Source organism: Mesoplodon bidens (genome assembly GCF_964165515.1).
Source record: "Mesoplodon bidens genome assembly, chromosome: X".
NCBI classification, from domain to species: Eukaryota; Metazoa; Chordata; class Mammalia; order Artiodactyla; family Ziphiidae; genus Mesoplodon; species Mesoplodon bidens.
Genome location: NC_138163.1, coordinates 139,023,902 through 139,041,067, shown reverse-complemented (window position 1 = coordinate 139,041,067; position 17,166 = coordinate 139,023,902). Strand labels below are relative to the sequence as shown.

The 17,166-nt window shown below is 42.9% G+C and overlaps 1 protein-coding gene across 3 annotated transcripts in view; it reads right to left on the bottom strand.

The window, feature by feature from the left end:
* The window catches only part of LOC308608519 (neuroligin-4, X-linked-like), a 325,168-nt gene that overhangs the window by 173,102 nt on the left and 134,900 nt on the right, over positions 1–17,166 (bottom strand). The window contains exon 5 of one of the 3 annotated variants that reach the window (XR_014014188.1): positions 2,015–2,135. The exons of the other annotated variants lie outside the window; for them this stretch is intronic. The gene's annotated coding sequence lies outside the window, so the exon portion shown is untranslated. Of the gene's footprint in view, positions 1–2,014; positions 2,136–17,166 lie in introns of those variants that run through there. 3 annotated transcript variants of the gene reach the window in all.

Here is a 17,166-nt window from a genome sequence, read left to right as displayed (position 1 = left end):
GGGCTCAAAGCAGGTAGTTCGGCTATCAGCATACATTGTCTCAAGTGGAGCCACTAATGTCTTTTCTCTGTGCCATGCTCAGTCCCCAGTCTGTGCGAATCTACACCTGACACAGTTTTCATCAGGGACAAAAAGGTTATTTGGTATCAGGACCAAAGACAGTCTCACTGCACGCGTGATGCATACAGCAAACACACACGTACTATTAGCTATTCTAACATTGCACGATTAATATCACAATTTCGAAACTGGCTCTGTTTCTGTTTCACTTGATCAGAGGTCATATCTTGGCTCACACCCACAGGTAATTGTCAAATTCACAGCTGCCAAGTTAACTAGCTGTGTGTCAGGAGATGTCTACAAAAATTAGTGAGTTATGTCTGGTAGCTGACTCTTTTCTGCCTTGGGATAGGGTTGAGAAACATGTATTTGAATTATTATTTTAGGGTGAGTTTTTGTTTGCCTCTTGGCTTGCTGGGTTTCGTGTATGTGTTTTTTAGGTGCACGAGGGAGAGAGAAACATTCAGTAACTAGTATGTGCATGAGTTTCCTTTTTTTTTTTTTTTTTTGCAAATCTGACACTGATGGAACAAAATATTCACATCCTGTAGGATTTAATTCCCATGTCAGGAATGATTCCATCCACGCTGCTTGCCTACCTCACCAACTCCACTTCTCTTAATGGGCCCCGGTCACTACCATCAGCACAGATTCCGTAACCCGAGCAGGACCCCAGGGGCCCTTCCCGGGACAGAGACCCCTCCCCCACATCTCCTGTGGCAGCTCCTGTCTGAGGTGCTATAGGTCTTGTATCTCAGGCCTTTTTCCTGAGTTTTTTCAGATGCTAAAAACCAGCACAAGGAAGAAATTAACAATTTGATGACCTCTAGCACACAGCCCCCAGACCAACTGGCACCCTTGTGACACTGCCCTGTGACCTCATCATCAACCCGTCAGAGAACCGGGCACGAGCTGAACACACACCCTGGGATGCCCCTCCCTCACCGGGCCTTGAAAAATGCTTTGCTAAAAGTTGTGGGGTTTTTGGAGAGAAGCCACCTGTCTCCTTTCACGGCCCTGCAGTAAACCTCTGTCTGCTCCAAACTCCGAAGTTTCGGTTTGTTTGGCCTCACTGTGCATAGGGCAGACGGATTTTTTGTGTTCGGTGACAATTCTACTATTTTTCCTGCTATGCAAGGCGAAATACATTCTCTCTCTTTTTTTTTTTCTTCTCAAAGGATAGCCCCACATGTGTGAATTTGCAACATAACATTCTCTCAGACGGCTTTTGGTATTAGAAACCTCCAAACACCAAAGGGTCAGAGAAGGAAAATGACCATTTATTGCGCCCGCCTATTATGGCATCTTGCTGCTAAGGACTGGTATCTAAGTAGAATGCTGATCACTAACACTGACCTATGTTCAAGTAATCACGTCTTCATTTTTCTCATTTGTTTTCTGCTATATGATTCATGGGGGGTCCATGAAGTCATAAGCTTTGCTTCATGTATCGGAAGCTAAGTTATAAGATAGAGCCGTGTGGCTAAGAAGATATTTCAAAGGTTAAAGGCTCAGTTCTCTAGATTAAAACACTGTTGATGTTACCAGTAAATTTGGGCTGGATGACCTATTACAGAAGTCCCGAAGACAGATAAATATGATGACAGATAGCTGATTATTTGGAAATTAATAAGAAATTACATTTTATGATTTGTTTTCATGTGAAACTACACCCTACCATATACAGACCACTTGTGAAGACTTACGCTATACTTAGTATGTTATTGACTCATCTATAAAAGCTTCTTGTAAAAACAAATATTGCCTGAGATGATTCATATTAAATGCTCAAGGGAAACCAATATTTATGAGTTACCAATATATTAGCAAACATTACCATAAATATCTTATGTCATTTTATTGGAATTTTACCATACAGAGAACACATTAGTCAAAGCATACAGACCTTTGGCGGAATATCAGACGTAGAAGCTAAGAATGATCTATTCCACGCTATGACAATGTTTCAAAGAAGCCTCTCCACATAATTTCACCTTTACAACTAAAGACTTGGGGCTTCATAGAGACATTCACAGCCATTCCAATTCGCCCTGGGTAGTAGGTCAAACAGATACCTAGAACATAAGGTGAAAGCGTATAAATATTTTCATAAAGGAGGACACTGACGGAGTTAGGACTTTTCAATAGGTTACGAATATGATTTTATTCTCTGGTACCTAAATAATGTATAGGAAACTCTGTCTAGAAATCCTAAGATATTTCACTTCGCGAATGCGCGTTGAACACAGGCTGTGCACAAGATATGACGATAGAAAAGAAATTCCAAAGATGAATGTGGCACAGTCCTTGTTCTCAAGGAGCTTGTGGTCTCCTGGGGGAAAACGTCATCAAGGCAAGGACTTAGATACAATTGCAGGATTTCCTATATCCAGAGATAAAGGAATAGAGAGGGCCATGCTCAGAAGAGGTAGCAACTCTGGGACACTCTTAGGATATGGCATGGAAGATGGCTTTGAAGGAGGACCACGTCTGTCATGGGGAAAGAAGGAGATGGTAGCTACGCTAGACACTCCAGGGTCCTCACGAAGTCTGTGCCAGGATTACACCTAAGGGGTCCCAAGGTTTCGACATCACTCATGACCAGTGTCTGCATCTAGCCCTGCACACACATACACAAAAACACGAAAATGTAAACTTCTTTTTAAAACCTAAAGATAGTTCAGAGGTATTTTCAATTAAAAAAAATAATAAAACTACTATCATTCATCATTTATTTAGTTGTCTTTTGAGTCACAGTGACCTGCTAAGTTTCTAAAAGAACAATGGGAGAAATAAGTTTAATTTTGATAGACGTCCATGAGTAGCTAAAAAAATAAAATAAAATGCATGCTCAGATGGGAAGAGTCCTTATCGGTAGGTTGTTAGCAGGGTTGTCCTGGATATGTCTAGATGTATATATAAATGTTCCAATTAACATAAATCACTTGAATTTGCACCCAAATTTTTCTAACCCAGACTTTATGTTTCTCTCAAACAGAACAATTTTCCAAACCACATTCATTTTTAAAAAGATGCATATTTAATAAAACATCTGTTTTCTGTCTTGGATTTGCTTCCAATTTTATGCAATGCTCAAATTGTTTAATTTTTACCATTAGGAAAATCTGGGGGGTGGAGAGAAACAGAAAAAATTTTCCTGAGAGTTTAAAGTGAGTAACTGAAAATACAGATAATCAACTTTACACAGTTCCACTTCCTCACGAATCAGTGCAGAATTCTGATGAACTCTCAAGAAATTAATTTCCTGTCCACGCTTCTAATTTTGATGCAAATCTTTACAACAAAATTAAAAAGTACTAAGGTCATCATCCAGTGAACAGTAGAAACAAACAGTGCCACAGAGTATATTTACAGCTTTCATGTAAGACTTAAAATAGTCAAGGTCCAAAATCCTTGACATTCCTAAAATGTATGCCTCTAAATTTTCTAGGCATGGATTAGAACGGGAAATTTTTCTATGACACTGTCTTTAAAAGAAAAAAATACAGAAAAAAATGTGTACAAATTCTAGGGATGTGAATACTGGCAAAGATTTTAAAAGATAAATAGGCATTTAGAAACAAATCACGTAAGTACGCTGAATGACCCATACATTTCAGTAAATCAGGCTAGCCTATAACCAACCTGAACCATCAAGGAAGAGCCCATCTTCCCGTAGACGAAAGACCAACTCCTCCGACCACAAATTGATTCAGTAATCAAAGGTGTTCTCTCAGTCTCTCTGACTTGGCTACATGTCTCAAAAAACTGTGATGCCTTGGTTGCTAACACTTGCTAACACGCAAGATTTGATGTCCTCTTTCCCTCAATGAATATTTATAGAGTGCCTAAAAACTACTCATTTCTTCAACAAATACCCAACGAGTACCCCATCTAGGCTGCACTCATGAAACGCACATTTTAAGGCGAAGCCGAAAAACATTTGAACACACACCACACGTGGTCAAAAAGGAAAAATGCAGTCGAGTGTGGGTGAGCACAGAGAAGGAAGTAAACAGCAGATGAAATATGAGAAGGATAGAGCATGCAACCCACTCGAAGTGGGAAGAGGGCAGGGGGAGTGGCACAGGCCGTGGCTAATTTGCTTAGTTGGAAACCGAAAGACAACTGGTAGACCAGCAGCGCAGTCATCAGAGAACACTGCAGGATGGAGCTTGCAGGTAGGCAGGAAGCTCATTCTGTGCAAAGCCGAACAGGTCACTGAAAGGAATTTGGAGTGAAGGCTAAGCATAATAAGAAGCCATTCTTTGTGAAATATTTTAGGCTAAGAAGGCGGAACATAAGGTCAAATAAATAATCTGGAAAGTCTGCCTCTACTGGCTATGTGCCTCTATTTTAAAGCACATTCGATGCTTCATTAACTTATTTCGCAAACATCTCTAGAGGTAGGTACTCTTGTATAACCCTCTTAACAGAGGAGAAAACGGAAATGTGAAAAAATCAGCTACTGCAGTTCAGACAGCTAGGGAGTATCAGGTGGTCTGGCTCCTCTGGTGGAAACTGGTAAGTACCACAGAGGCCTGCCAATAATGCACGTCCAAGTGAGTGGGTGGAACAGAACCGTGGCCCCATGTGATAGGCAAAGGGTGGTTACGTGTGAAATAGTGGAAAATATACATAGAAGTCCTGCCCCCTGTTCTAGCATGGAGCTCCTAAAACCCTTGTAATTTCCCAAGTGCTAAGAATACTAGCAGCATCTTTTGGTCTACTATTTGGTCTTTGGTTCCTGACTCAGAGCTCCTAAATCCCTTGGAATTTCCAGGGCGATAGGAGTGTGTTTTGTTCTAATGAGATGAGCCCTGGTGGGGTCCTGGGTGGCTTCAGGATGGGGGCTTAGCACCAGAAAGACCAAGCCATAGTGAGAAGCTTGGAACTGTCGGCCTCACCGTCCACAGTCTGGACAGGGAGATGGGCTGCAGACTGAGTCCATGATCAGTAAAGCCCACGTGACGAAGTGTCCATGAAAATCCCCAAAGCACAGAGTTCAGGGCGCTTCCTAGTTGCTGAATACATCCCCCTGCGGAGAGGTTGGGGCACCCCACCTCCGCGAGGGCAGAAGCTCCTGCTGTCAGGCTCCTTCCACAGCTGGCTTTCTGTATCTCTTCATCTGGCTGTTCATCTGTATCCTGTATCACAGCCTTTATTATAAAATAACCAGGGAAGCATTAAGGAAACGTTTCCCGAGTGCCATGAACTGTTCCAGGAATTAACGGAATCCAAGGAGGAAGTGATGAGACTCTCCGATGCACAGCCAAGTGAGTGAAAACTTGTGGGTAAGCTGGGGACCCACTGCCTGCAACTGGCTTCTGAAGTGTGGGTGGCGGGGGGGCATCCTGTGAGTCCTTCATCTGTGGGGTCTGTACTAACTCCATATTAGTGTCAGGCTGAATTGAATCACAGAACACCCAGCTGGTGTCACAGAGAATAGCTTGGTGTGCGGGGACCCGGGGTGGGAGGGGTGGGGGAACACCACACACATCTGTTGTCAGAAGTATTGTTGACTCTATGAGTAAAAGAATCACAGGAGAGTTTTTCCCAAGCAGTATGGGAGAGGGGAATACAAGGGCAGAAAGTAGAGACGTGGCGGTCTCCGGGGTGGAAGGTGTTGTTAACCAGGAGGGAGTAGGTGCCAACCTAAGCCGGATGGTCTGGAAGCTGGAACTTACGGAGCAACGTGAACTGCAGCAGCAGGAAAGTCAGAAAAGCTAAGTACAGCAATAGAGAGCTAGTAGAAGAAAGCCGGAGAGGAGAGTTCTGGAACGAAAGGCAGGATAAGTCCCTTAGCGGAGGGTCAATGAACTTGTCAGAGGCTGCAGAGAAGCTCCAAGGAGGAAGAGGGCTTTGCTGAGTGGTCAGCGCCCCCCCCGCCACAGAGGGCAACTGATGGGGCCCAGGGGTGCTGTCCGAAAAGAAAGCAGAAGGGATGTGAGGGTAAATAAAGAAACGTTCCTTCTTAGGAGTCCCCTCAGGGCATATGTGTCCGGACACCAACAGGAGTTTGGAAAGACGGTTAGAGCCATTGAGAAGGTCTGGATAATGAAAATGTCAGACCAGTTTCAAAAGGAAAAGACTATCAAGAAACTAGGTAGGGGGCTTCCCTGGTGGCGCAGTTGTTGAGACTCCGCCTGCCAATGCAGGGGACACGGGTTCGTGCCCCACTCCGGGAGGATCCCACGTACCGTGGAGCGGCTGGGCCCGTGAGCCATGGCCGCTGAGCCTGCGCGTCCGGAGCCTGTGCTCCGCAACGGGAGAGGCCACAAGAGTGATAGGCCCGCATACCGCAAAAAAAAAAAAAAAAAAAAAAAAGAAACTAGGTAGGATTAGGGACTTTCCTGGGGGTCCAGTGGTTGACTCTGCACTTCCACTGCAGGGGGCGTGGGTTCGATCCCCGGTGAGGGAACTGAGATCCCATGTGCCGCAGAGCGTGGCCAAAAAAAAAAAAAAAAAAAAGAAAAAGAAAAAGAGAGAGGGAGAGAATAGGTAGGATTAAAAAATGATCATCTGGGACTTCCCTGGTGGTGCAGTGGTTAAGAATCCGCCTGCCAATGCAGAGGACAAGGGTTCAAGCCCTGGTCCGGGAAGATCCCACAGGGCACGGAGCAACTAAGCCCGTGCACCACAACTACTGAGCCTGCGGTCTAGAGCCTGTGAGCTACAACGACTGAGCCCGTGCACCTAGAGCCCGTGCTCTGCAACAAGAGAAGCCACCGCAATGAGAAGCCCACGCACCACAACGAAGAGTAGCCCCTGCTCGCCACAACTAGAGAAAGCCCGCACGCAGCAACGAAGACCCAACGCAGCCAAAAATAAATAAATAAATTTATTTAAAATAAATAAATAATGATTATCTTTTACAGTCTATCCATTTCATTATAATCACCAAAAAACAGCACGTTCCCCATCCGTGTCATCGACGTGAGGATGTGGCATCTGACAGTGATGGGCGCCTCCTTGGCTTCTGAGCCTTCTCTCTTCCCTTCGGTAAAGTACCTAAAATATCAGCCCAACTTCCGACAGTTACTTCCTTGGCTCGTTCTCTGTCCAGTAGGAGGCCAGGTCCCGTCAATACCATATTCCCAGTGCCTCTTGGGAATGTGAAACCTTCTCCGTTTCTGCAGTCTCTGCCACCGTTCCATCTCAATGTACATTATTAGCCTGATGTCTTCGATGTCTACCTACATTGCTACCTGCCTCAATCCTATTCACCAGCACAACGGTGGCATTCCATAGATGATTCCACGCTGCTGAAGCCCTGACAGGGCTCTCACAGCCCACAGAAGAACATCCATTGGCTTGACCACTGAGTTCCACCACCCACAATGCTCTGATGTCAGTTTAATCGTCTGTACCCAACAACAGGCACTTGAAAGCGCGCTCAGCCCATCCCTCCACTCAACACTTGATGTGTCCACGTGTTTACTCACTGTCCCCTCTGCCCTTCTGAAAAAATCCTCTCCATCCTCTGAGATGCAGCTCACAAGCTGTCTCCTTTGGAAAAGCTTTGGTGCTAGCCTAGCTCGCAAGGTGTATCAACACCCTCCCGTTGACCCCTTCCCCAATGTACCTGGTCTGGACCGTGTGACCGGTAGCGTGCGGCAGAAGTGACGATGTGTCTCTTCCAAGGTCAAGGTATCAAAGACTACGGCGGGTCCTAGGATTCCTCTCAGCCACTCCGTCTTACTCTCCCTTTTCTCACTGCCCAGAAAGCCACTGCCAATGCCGTGTGACCGGCCCTAAGGTGAGGTCCACAGGACAGCTAACTGAAGCCCTCTGCTGATGGTCACACACGTGAGGCTCTCTTACGCCTTCAAAGAACTGCATCCCTGGTCCACAAGTGGACGGCAGCATCCTGAGAGGCCCTGCATCAGAACCACCCAGCTATGAAGGTCTTGAATCCCTGACTTACAGAAAATGTATGAGATAAGAAATATTGGCAGTTTGGGGTCATTCTTTAAGCGGCCATAGGCAGATACGGAACTGTCCTACGTGATACCAGTTTTCTAGTGGAAAATAAGATTCTATATTCTTCTCACGGCACGTAGATGTGCTTGCCTTGTGGTGTAGGTGTTTTCAAGGATTATTTTGTCTTCTCTAGTAAAAATGTTATCTCGCTGGGATCAGGGTCAGGGGTTGAATTTTATCAGTGTTTCTATGTTCTCTGGTATCTAGCACGGTGACCTTCTCAAAATAAGATGTGAACACATGGCTATCAAATGAATGAATGGATGGATGAATGCATGATGAGAAATGAATGGTGAGAAACTCTATTCAGTTTCTCACTCTCTGAAGGCGGAAGAGCTCCACACAGCCCAGAAGGACCAGAACTTTAAGACAGAAAGTGCTCCTGGATCCCTGAAACGGGAAACAATCACTGTCTTCAAGTTACTCTACTGCTTTGAATTACGAGCCAGGCATTTGGAGGCCACGGAGGAATAAACAACTTCTAGCCTCTGATGAGGCTTGATGGTGGTTATTATTAATCTTTACACCGCTCACGGTCCATAGCACATGGCAGACGTCCAATAAATATGCATTGGCTTGAATGGTCCGGGGACCTGAGAGCATAAAGATAACCTGTAAGTCCAGAGCAAGCCTGAATGCCAAAAGCAAACGGGGAGACCCAGAGATTTTAATACCACCTTCTGAACAGGGAAGACCAACATAGGAGGTGGCCGTCAAAAATCAAACGGGATGTCTGTGGACATGCAGCCTGAAAGGACTGGAATGCAGTGGTCCTCACCATGTGACCCCCGCACCGGCAGCAGCAAGTTCACGTGGGAACATACTGGGTCCCACCTTTGATCTGGCGACTCGGACACTCAGATGCGTGGATCCCAGGGGTCTGTGTTCAACAAGCCCCCCAGGGGATACTGATGCTGAATTTGGAGAAACACTGCATTCCATCATCTGTTCCAAAAGCAATAAAGATTTAAGACTTGAAGCCTTCTTCCAGGAATCATCTTTCCATTATTCTGAAATCAGATTACAAAATGGATGGGAATTGACCCCCAGGCCACAGACCTAAGGACACGGCAATCAGGCAAAACCAGGAGACCAGAAGCCAACTCTTTCATCCACATCACTTAGGTTTTTTCAGCACCTGCTCTGAACTCTACCCGCTTCTGTCCCCCAAGTCTCCCCCTCTCCCACCATCCCTTCAAGACCCTCCCAGTTGGTGGTTTCAGCTCCTTCCGAAGACGCCCCGTGAACCAGACCTAAGGCAGCATCCCCTACCAGGAACCCTCCCGTTCTCCTGGCTCTGTACGCATTGACTTTGCTACCTTAATTAAAGGAATGATGTCACCTGCACGTATGTCATCATCTGAGAAGCGCCACGCTCCTCCAACAGACCACGTTATCCGTGACGGAGCTGGTGTCGCCCTCTCACCTACCGACCGCCACGGGAAGTCCAGAGCCTGCCAGGCATCAGACACTCAATGCCCCACATATTAAACATACGATCGTGCTTCTAAAGGTTCTGACATTCACGCCGACTGGGAGATTTTTAAAGTTCCCATTCAGCCACTTTATAAAGGTCAAGAAATACCTCCTCAGGGAGAAGAAAAGAGAAGGCCTGAAAAACCGGACAGTAGGTCACGTCGTGCACACAAGCAGGGGAAAGACAAAATGCTTGCTCTCTTGCTTAATTGTTTATAATGCACAAGCTACAAGCGGAAAATATACTGAGGCAAACGGACGTGGGACCCTGTATTTCCTCAGCACCAGACACAGCAGAAAAAGAGGCAAAGATGAAATACGACGAATCGTACCTCCCTCCAGTTTCAATTTTAGTGCCATTTAGATGTTCTAACATAAGTGCCACCCTGTGCTTTACGATCCAGGCTTTGAACAGACTACATGTCACTCAGAGGTCCATCCCTCTGAATTCACTTTATTTTTTTTTTCCTTTTATTTATTTATTTGCTCTGTATTTTTTAAATTTTATTTTATTGGAGTATACCTGAATTACAATGTGTGTTACTTTCAGGGGTACAGCAAAGTGCATCAGTTATACATAGACATGTATCTATTCTTTTTCAGATTCTGTTCTCATATAGGTTATCACAGAGTATTGAGTAGAGTTCCCTGTGCCACACAGTAGGTCCTTATTAGTTATCTATTTTATATGGAGTAGTGTGTATATACCAACATGAATTTGTTTTAAATGACACAATTGTGAGTTGCAAACCCCCTCCCCTCCCAGTTTGCCTCTGATGTTTCACCAGGTCACAAAGACGTTTATTGAGAAAAATCCCTGAAGCCTGTGGTCTCGCTAATTATGGTGTAAAACGAGCCGTATTCACATCAAGAGTCTTAATTACAATGATCATGGCTCTCGATTCAGGTGGAATTAGAATGGGAAAGGACTTGGAGATGGGTCCCACCCGCTCATTTTACAGTTGAGGGGCAGGAATTTGTTTCCCTTCCAAGGACAGTGCTTACAAAGGGGGATCCCACGCTGTCCCAGAAGGCGTGACGCTGTGACAGGATGCAGCAGCATCCTTAAAATCTGAAGGAAATGGAGGTGATCCTGGGAGACAAGTATCCCCCCCGCACCCAACCCCGACTGGAGGAATGTATCGGAGAGACAGGACCAGGCTGCGAAGAGGCACAAAGCTGGGGCTGAGGGGTCACCTCAGCTCTACGCCAACGGGCTGCGGCATCTTGGATAAATCCTATAGGGAGCTTTGCATGCTGGTGTATGAGACTCCTAAGGCTGCTGTAACTAAGGGCCACAGGCTTGATGGTTTAAAACAACAGGAATTTATTCTGGAAGCCAGAAGTCCTAAATCAAGGTGTCCCAGGGTCTCCCTCCTTTTTGAAGGCTCCCGGGGAGGGTCCCTCCTGGTCTCTTCTAGATTCAGGTGGCTGCTGGCCATCCTTGGTGTCCCTTGGCGTGTAGCTGAATCCCTCCAATCTCTGCCTCAGCACTCACGTAGCCGTCTTCTCCCCCTGGGACTCTGCCTTCACTCCGGCTCCCGCTACGCATGCCCGTGTCCTCTCGCGGCAGTTTCCCCTCTTAAAAGGACCCTGGTCGTATTGGATCAGAGCCCACTTCGATGACCTCATCTTCGTTACACCTGCAAAGACTCTACTTTCAACCTCACGTTCTGAGGTCCTCAGGGTCAGGAATGCACCCTATCTCTTGGAGAAACACAGTTCAACCCACCATACTGGGTTTATTTGTGAGATGAGATGGTCGGGCTTATGAATTTTTGGCTTTAGTTTCTAAGCGTTAAACCTGAAGAGAAATTTACGAACACTGCTCAGTTCTCTCTTTCTCTCTTTCTCTCTCTTCCTCTCCTTCCCTCCTTCCTTCCCTCCCTCCCTCCCCCCACCGCACCTCCCACACACATTTGGAATTGTGGAATTGGAACACTCGGATGACTGGCTGGATGGATTTACCTTCAACCAGGTATTTATTGTATTTTTTATACAAAAACCACCTTCTACACATTTGCATGAAACCAGAATGTGTGCTATCTGCAGAATTCACATCCACACATGCATCCACCAGAAATGTGAGGATAACTGTTACCAGATTGCATGTGGGAACCATACACGTATAGGCATCAAAAGCAGCATAGCACAGGGAGATCAGCTTCGGTGCTTTGTGACCACCTGGAGGGGTGGGATAGGGAGGGTGGGAGGGAGACGCAAGAGGGAAGAGATATGGGGATATATGTACACATATAGCTGATTCACTTTGTTGTACAGCAGAAACTAACACACCATTGTAGAGCAATTATACTCCAATAAAGATGTAAAAAAAAAAAAAAGCCCTTTGCAATAAGTGCGTAATCAATTGACTTTTCCTTGTCTCTTTGTACTTTCCTGGAGCCCAGCTTCTTCATCTCTTTCCTTGTGGAGCAGACACTTATTTTAAGTCTGTTCCATTGATTAATTTGAACATTGTAGCCATGGCGTCAACATCTCAAACATATAACCCAGTCTTAAAAATGTAGACAGGGAAAAGTAAAACATTTCTATTTAGGAACTATGAAATGAATACAATGAAATAATATTCATTGTAGCAAACATAAATACTGAAGAAATGTGTAAGGAAGAAAGAACAGCATATGTCTCCACAATCTAATTTTACAGAATCAAAGTCTTAATCATTAGTTAGGGTATCTCATCCATTCTTTCAGGAACAATTATGGAGTTGACATCAGCAGTTTAAATGAAGCAAGGCAACGTACTGCTATTTTATTACCATCTGAATAAAAATCGCTGTTTTTGCATAATCCTTTTGTCATAAGAAGTGTAGACGGTGCTCATTTATTATTGAAATTTAAAACAATATAAAGCAACCTATTCTGCAGTCATTTATGACAAATCTTACACTGCCTTCTTTGGGGTGAGGGATATTAACTGAGTCTCTAAGGTTAACAATACATTTCTCAAAAACACATTTTTCCATACAAATCCATCCCATATTCACTCACAGAATATTAACTCTTCTTAGGTTGAAGGATCTAATTTTAATCCATCAATGCAACGGCTCAGAAAACATAACACCGTTTTCAAGGAGTCTGAAATTCTCTGCACAGAACGTTTCTACCGTTTCCACGGATGCCAATAACTTCTCAATAACGGACAGCACTCACCAATCTGTGCTCATCTATAGAACTGCAAATCATATTCTGGGCGTCAGATGCTCACATACTGTCTCCCCATCTACTGAGCTTTCCGACTGCAATGCGCTTTTGCCCAATTTTAGATAAGCTAGCTGCGTTTCGCTTGGCCCTTTGTTCTGAGAGATACCTATCGAGGATTTTTCTGTTCTTGTTTTCTGTTTTTAGTTGCTCGAAAGCTCTCCCTTACGTAAATCAATCCCATCTTCCTCTGTGATCAAGTGTGTGATAACCACTATCCGCAAACATCACCCTCATTACAACCGACACAATTCATAAAGTCGACTCTGTATGAAAAAAGAGCTTCCAAAATAAAACGGTTACTTCCTCTCATTGTGAATACTTTGCCCAGGTGTTCTGATCACACCCAGCACACATACGGGCTAACAGAATCCCAAAGACAATGAAATTCCCTGTGTAAAAACTCATTTTATAACAGAGGTCCTTCACTTTGATGCATTTTTACCCCCAGGGGACGCATGTGTCACTGACACCTCGAGGCTTGAGGGACACGACTAAGCATGTGACAATGCACAGGCCAGCCACCTACAAAAACGAATTAGCCACCCCGATAGCAAGAGCACCAAGGTGCACACATCTTTCATAAGAAAGGTGTATTCCTGCCGTATCTGAGTAAATCGAATCACATTTTAAATATTATACGGCACCTACTAGATTGCAAAATTCTCTAAAGCATCCTTCTGTAATAGACTCCAATGATTTTCTACCAACGGTAGTTTAATATCCCTAATCCATGTTATGGGAGCGCGGGTTTATGAAGCATGTGCATGTGTGTGCACACACACACACACAAACGTACAAATATGTGTAGGGCCTATCTTGCTGTTTCTTGCAAGACCATTTTTTAGAAAGGTTGACATGTCCTTCATTTTATTTTGCTCTGTAAGTTAAATATCTAATAAGTATCATTTTTCTCAAATATGCAGTCTTTTACCGAAAGGCTCTATGACATTGTGCTAAAGGATGAAATAAACTTAGAACCAAACAGCACAACGGTACTTGCCAGGGGCTGGGTGGGGTAGAGGAAGTGGGAAGATGGTGGTCAAAAGATACAAACTTCCAGTTAGAAGATGGATAAGTTCTGGGGTCTAATGTACAGCAGGGTGATTCTAGTCAACAATAATATCTTAGACATTTGAACATTGTTGAGAGTAGATTTTCAGTGTTCTCACCACAAAAAAAGACACGGTAATTATGTAGCACGACCAGGGTGTTAGCTAATGCTAGGGCAGTAATTATTTTACAATATATAAGTGTATCAGACCATCACATGGTACACCTTCCACTTACAACGTTGTGTATCAATTATATCTCAATAAAATGGTGGGGGAATAAGGATGAAACAAGCCAAGAGGGATGAGAGACCATCCTGGTCAGACACCTGCGCCTAAACTGTCTTAATCTGGGGCATAACTATGGCAGCATGAGAATGATGTCCAACTATAATTGTGTAGATTAGGTTGCTACTGCTTAGTCTTTATTTTTGTAAATGTGATACGTAGCACGGACTTCAATCAAACTGATATAATTTGGTTAAGTATGAGTTGGCAAAGGGGAAAAAATTGCAGGGGTATGTGTGTGTGTGTGTGTGTCTGTGTAATGATGAAACAAAGGTTACCCTCCCCCTCTCTCCATCTTTGCCGGTCTACAGTACTATGGGTACCAGATTAAATGAGGTCCAGTAAGCCCAGAGGGCACCCACACACACCTGGCCACATTTACACAGCTTTCCTTCTGGGGACAGCACTGCCTCAGGTAAGGCAGGCTTCCTCCCTAAGGAGCTGGTAAGCTAAGACCAAGTGTTATGGAAAACACTCAGGTTCTTTTAAAAATAACTTGAGTACTCCATTTTGCTGAATCTATAACCTACTTTCATAGAGAGTAAAAAGAAAGAGCAGTTCCTTCAAGAAGAATTTGCATGAAAATGATGGAGAGGGACACAAGCCCATGAAAAGAAACTCAAACGATGAATCAACCTACTGCGATGCACAGACCTTGGGTGAGCTAGCAAACCAGTAAAAAAAAAAAAAAAATCATCTTTGACTTTTATGACTTGATGGTGATACTGAGGAACTGTTGATAATTTTAGGAGTGGTAAAGATACAACGGATATGTGGGAAAAATTACTTCTTTTATTTTAAAGCAATATACTGACATATCGTGAGATGAATTACACAGTGCCGTAATGAGAATGGGAGAAAAGGGTGAGATTAAATAGGAACGCTTAGGCTAGGCATTCATAATTGTTAAGGGTGAGTGATGGGAACATGGGATTCATTATTCCATTTTCTTTCCTTTATTTCTTGCAAGTACTTGAAATCTTCAACATTAAAAGATTCCATAAGATTTCAAGCACATACAAAAGTTTTTTCTTAAAAAAATGACAAAAGAAAAAAGTTTACGAATCCAAACAATATACACATATCTACAAAACAAAATAAGTAATGCCCCTTTGATGAAGAATGTGGGATTTATATGTATGGCTTTGAAAATAAGTTATAGGTGCAAAACTATATAAACACTCTACCTGTCAAAAAATAAGGAAATTGCATATAAATCAGTGAAGTTAGAACACTCACTCACACCATACACAAAAATATACTTAAAATGGCTTAAAGACTTAAATTTAAGACATGACACCATAAAACTCCCAGAAAAAAAACAAAGGCACAACATTCTCTGACATAAACATAAACTGTAGCGATGTTTTCTTTGGTCAGGCTCCGAAAGCAAAATAAATAAAAGCAAAAATAAACAAATGCAACCTAATCAAACTTAAAAGCTTTTGTACAGCAAAGGAAACCACAGACAAAATGAAAAGGCAACCTACAGAACTGGAGAAAACATTTGCAAATATGTGACTGACAACAGCTTATTTTCCAAGATAAACAGCTCATGCAACTCAATAACAGAAAAACAACAACCCAATCAAAAAACGGGCAGAAGATCTAAACAGACTTCTCTCCAAAGAAGACATACAGCTGGCCAACAGGCACATGAAAAGATGCTCAACATCGTTAATTATTAAAGAAATGCAAATCAAAACCACAATGAGATACCACCTCACACAGGTCAGAATGGCCATCGTCAAAAAGTGTACAAAATGCTGGAGAGGGTGTGGACAAAAGGGAACCCACCTACACTACAGGTGGGACTGTAAACTGGTGCAGCCACTATGGAGAACAATATGGAGGGTCCTGAAAAAACTGAAAATACAGCTACGAAATGATCCTGCAATCTCACTCCCGGGCATATATCCGGAAGTGACATACACCCTCATTCGAAATGATATATGCACCCCAATGTTCATAGCAGCACTATTTACAATAGCCAAGACATGGAAGCAACCTAAGTGTCCATCAACAGAGGAATGGATAAAGAAGATGTGGTACATATTTACAATGGAATATTACTCAGCCATAAAAAAGAACGAAATCATGCCATTTGCAGCAACATGGACGGACCTAGAGATAATCACACTAAGTGAAGTAAGTCAGACAAAGACACACAAATATCATATGATATCACTTACACGTGGAATCTAAAAAACTGTACAAATGAATTTATATACAAACCAGAAACAGACTCACAGACATAGAAAACAAACTTAGAGTTACCAAAGGGGAAAGTGGGGGGACAGATAAATTAGCAGTATGGGATTAAGCAGATACAAACCACTATACATAAAATAAACAACAAGGACCTACTATAGCACAGGGAACTATATTCAATATTTGTAATAACCTATAATGGAAAAGAAAATAAATGATTTAAGACATAACCTCCTGAGAGAATTAATCATGAAAAGTAATGCTTATGAAGATTCACAACAATCCTAAAGAGGCTTTTGCTATAATATTTTGGGAAATGTAAAGTTCAGAGTGGCATAGATATATTGGGTTGGCCAAAAAGTTTCTTTGGGTTTTTCCATATCATCTTACAGCGAACCCAATAGATATATAATATGTACATAAGTAAAGATATGGATAGAGATAGAAATATGGATGTAATTCAGACATAAATACAGGTAGGAACAACATGATATAAGTAAAGTTACAGATATGATATGGTTATGATATAGATTGATACAGATGATACAGATACATAGATACTGATGGAATATGCATGCATATATATACACATATTTATACACACAGATAAAGATATACATATAGATAGATAACTAAAATATTAAAATATTCAGATAATTAAAATATTAAAATATATGAAAAATTCTGAGAGAAATTATACAAGTTGTTTAGTGTTTAACCACTGGTTTATGGAACGAAGATTGATGTTTATGTTTTTTTTTCCAAACTTCTATTCCTATAACACTCTTCATCCGTTCTTTGTAAAGAAAGTCACACTGTCCTTAGAATCTCCCTGAAAAGGCTACAGTGTGCTTTGATGACTTATTCATAAAATT